Genomic DNA, 4,361 nt, shown 5'->3' on the forward strand with positions numbered 1-4,361 from the left:
ACCAATGATGTGTTCTCGAGAAAATTATACATTCAATGGAAAATGTTGCCAAGAGTTGATTATCTGTTGGTCAAATCTCGCCTGACATAAAAATGCTGAAATGAAAAAAGATTTGTTGTTGTTAAAAACTATTATGTCAATTGAAAGTAAAACTCACATTTGATTCTGAAAAATACCTACTCATACAAATATACCTGAGTACCTTCGTTTAAGCTGATGGAAAGGCTTTGCATTATAACATAGTACTCTACCACTATTAGTCTAAGACTCAAAAATACTGAGTGCTTTATCTGCAGGGAGCCACCGGCTCCCAAATATATACAACAAGCAGGACCAGAACATAACAAGTGAAGATGTAAATGGTTTATGGCCAATAGCCTCGAGAAAAGAAGTTAGTTGCCAAAATGGGTAATATATACAAGCAAACCAGAACAAAACAACCGAGGGCATAAAGATTTTATGGCTAATAACCCGGAAATGAGAAGTTAGTTGCCAAAATGGATATGGAAAGCTTGGGATTGAATTCATCCCATCACTCTGAATTAGATACATAAAAGTCACTAGGGCATGGAGACATAGTGTCTGCTTCTAGCATTTGAGCAACTTGGTACATTGTTGGACATTCTTCGGGATTGGAAGCTATGCACCTCACAATGATTTGTAGAACAACCTCCATGCTTTCTTTGCGAGTGCAATCATAATGTGTATCAACAGTTTCTTCCAGCCTGTTTTCCCTCAGTAGTGCGTTCACCTGCATTTGAAATAGAGATAAATATCAATGATAGTGCATTCTATTCTATTATATCAATGAAGTTGTATTCTCTCTACACTCCATTAGAAATGTAGCTGTCTAATCAAATAAATTTTCATAACTAACTATTTTAATATCAAATTGTCATTATTATGATACAATGATAAATTTAAAATTAAATTATTATTAGTATGGGGAAAGGAAAATATAACTTACCCATCCAACAACATTCAAACCTTTGATTACAAATGTTTGGTCTATTGGCCGTTTGCCGCTAAGCAACTCCAGCAAAAAAAACTCCAAAGCTGCACACATCAGATTTCTCAGTTGCTCGCCCACTTTGCAGATACTCTGTCAATTGGACCAAGATATATGACTACCTATAGTGATACAAAATCTCTAAATCCTGTGAAGGGTATAGGAGTAAAGGAAATCAGTACCTGGTGCCAAGTAGCGAAATGTGCAAGCTACAATGGTGATCACATGTGTCTCATCGTCTTCCAAGAGTTTTGCATGACCAAAATCTGATACATGTGACTCCAAATTGCCACCCAACAATATATTGCTGGACTTTACATCACGATGTACAATGCAAGGATAGCAATCATGGTGCAGATAAGCCAGACCTCAAGCTGCTCCAATTGCTATTTTTAATCGAGCACTCCATTCGAGAGTTGAATCTGTTTCTCTATGTTCTGGACAACATTGAAAATATTGTGACAGACATTAAAATCAGAACTAGTCATCTTTAAGGATTCCATGAAAAGTAAAATTCCACAAATTGGTGTTGTCAATATACTAACCATGTAGTAACTCGTCTAAGCTTCCCAGAGGCAAGTAGTCATAGATAAGAAGTTTGGCTGATGGAGAATTGCAATAACCACGCAAATTCACAAGGTTTCTATGCTTGATGCTTCCCAAAATCTCAAGCTCTCTTTCAAACAGGCGATCTGATCTTACCCCGTTGTTCAGAATTTTCTTCACTGCAAACGCACTATTGTCATCCATCACCAATTTGTACACGGTACCAAAGCCTCCAGACCCAATGATATCAGTATCATCAAGTGTTTCAATTCTCTTTATTATATCCTGGGATGTATACGGCAGATCTCCATGGAACATGACCAGCTTAGCATCTATGATATAGCACATTCCAGAGAACTTTTTATCAATTACACGCCTGAATAGGTTAATGCAAGTTGAAAGAGCTTGGAAAAATATACTTATTTGCATACCTGTTTCTTGCAAGAGTTGTTGCTCCATTTTTGTGTAAGGTTGCTTGACCCTGTCATTCTTGCACAAAAAACAGTACCATAAGAAGAACAAAAGCACAACTAGAGTCACGCCCATTGTACCATTGCACAATTGCTCGAGAGTAGCTTCGGGAGAGGATGAGGGTAGCTCCTCTAACTACCACATCAAACATGAGCCGTCAAACTGAACTCGGCGCATGGAATCCCTTTTTTCAGGCATCCCACTGATTACGAGGAGCCCTGACAGCTGTATCGACAAAGGGTTCGAGAGTGTTCCTTATGAGGAATTGACACACTGGTGGATGGTACCCATCCTATCAATGTAATTGGTGGCGAGAAGCATCGTTAAACAATAAGACCCCAAAAGAGATAACCAATCACGAAAAGAAAATTAAAATTAAAATTAAAATTAAAAATAATAATAATAATAATCTGTTTTAATTTTTGGTCAGCCCTCTAACTAATTGAATTTCAACACATTTTTGAATGCTTATATCCACTGCCGCGGCAGGGATAATAAAACGGTAAAGTATGTAAAGGCACTTTTAAAGAGTGATCATAAAGTTTTTAGGGAGGGATAATGGTGGTCATAAACTTTTTTTGAAGGTATATTTTGTAAGGGAGTGATAAGAAGATATTTTGGAGAGATAAGGTGGATATAAATTTTTTGTTTTTGTAGTAATGTATTTTATATGAAAAACGATATTTTTTTTGGGAGTGATTTGTAATATGGAGTGATAAGCAAATTTTATTTTAAGGAAAGATTATTGTTGTAATCCAAAGTAATGTGTTAATATGGAGTGATAAGCAAATTTTATTTTAAGGAAAGATTATTGTTGTAATCCAAAGTAATGTGTTACTTCGAAAGAGGGTGAGTTGAATCATTAAATTCAGGTAATCAAACTTTGGGATGTATTATCAGTGGTATCCCACACCCTTAGGTGACTTAAAATCAAGTGAGTGTGATAATCAAGCTACCCTGTTAAATACCAAAATGGTAGAGGAGGAAAACAAGGAGGAAAAAGTCTTAAAAGTGCACAACTAGAAATTTAAAAATTGCAAGAGTGCAATCATGAATTGCACAACAAAATTGAAGTACTTGAATAAAAGTTAAAACAAAATCAAAACATAATTATTCAAATGCCTAACACATTAGAAGCAACAAAATATCTTCAAAATGAACTAGATATGAAAGAACAACTCATTTGATTTTGAACTAGATATGAAAGAACAACTCATTAATGCACTCTACAGAAGAAAAATAACTGATTTCATTAAATGAAATATTTACCATTCAAATACATTTATCATCAACATATATAATCATAACTTATTCATGATGTTGTATTAACAGCGTAGAACATTTTACAAAAATAATCATATAAAGGAAGGACATCGCCTGAGAAACATACCCAGAAATAAAAGCTGAACATGTAAGTATTAACTAACAGAAATAAAGACAATCAACCCAAAAAGCATGGATTATACAAAATTCAAAAAGCATGGATTATACAAAATTCAAAAAGCATGGATTATACAAAATTCAAAACATCACGACACCATTTGATACAAATACCTGAGATCAGCTTGGAAAAGCAAAAACATGACGGAGGCCAGCAAAAAAGATTGATTTTGTATCTAACAAGCCATAAAGATGGGTTTTATATGCTTTTCTAGTGCGATAACATCCCCCCTATGTTATTCTGATGAGAAGAAAGCAAGATCTGAAAACTAATCCTCTCCTCATTTCCTCCCACAAAGAAACCTGAAATGACCCTGTGGGTGATTAAAATAAAGCGATCTTTAGATTAGATGTATCATTAAATGACCTCACACATTTGGAGTCTCGAGGCTCAGGATCCGTCTTACGATGGCTGAAAGGCATCACATGGCCCAAGCGCCTCTTCTCCACAGGGTAAGGCAGTGTGTAAGCGCTTGCATGCAGAATGCAGAATATTAAACGAGTATTTTTTAAGTGTGAGTTTTTAGAAAAAAATTTAATTTAATTTGTTTAGAATTAAGTGAGATTTATTGAAATCACAAGTTTGATAAGTAATTTTTCACAATCTAAGTGTCCAGTGATTTTCGATGGTGTTGAATCCATATATATAATAAAAAATCAGTTTAAATAACACAAATCAAAATTATCAAAATTTCATCACACATTTTTTGACCGAGCAGAAATCCACAAAAACTCAAAAAACAAATAATATGTTACAAGACTACTCCAAATATCAAATGCCTTTGCAGTATAGAGGTAATTGGATCTGGAACACTTGTTTCAAATGCAACAACTTATGCAGGGGCATTTATGAATCTACCGCAGGATGCGTAGACACCGCCATTCTCTAATGCAG

The 4,361-nt window shown here is 35.0% G+C and overlaps 1 pseudogene; it reads right to left on the minus strand.

The window, feature by feature from the left end:
* Window positions 1–532: 532 nt before the first annotated feature.
* Window positions 533–2,101, minus strand: LOC149151046 (LRR receptor-like serine/threonine-protein kinase FEI 2; annotated as a pseudogene).
* Window positions 2,102–4,361: the final 2,260 nt, after the last annotated feature.

The sequence above is a fragment of the Pinus tabuliformis genome, chromosome 9 (assembly GCF_031772625.1).
Source record: "Pinus tabuliformis cultivar Carrire ecotype Pingquan chromosome 9, CPIR1, whole genome shotgun sequence".
In the NCBI taxonomy this organism is placed as follows: domain Eukaryota; kingdom Viridiplantae; phylum Streptophyta; class Pinopsida; order Pinales; family Pinaceae; genus Pinus; species Pinus tabuliformis.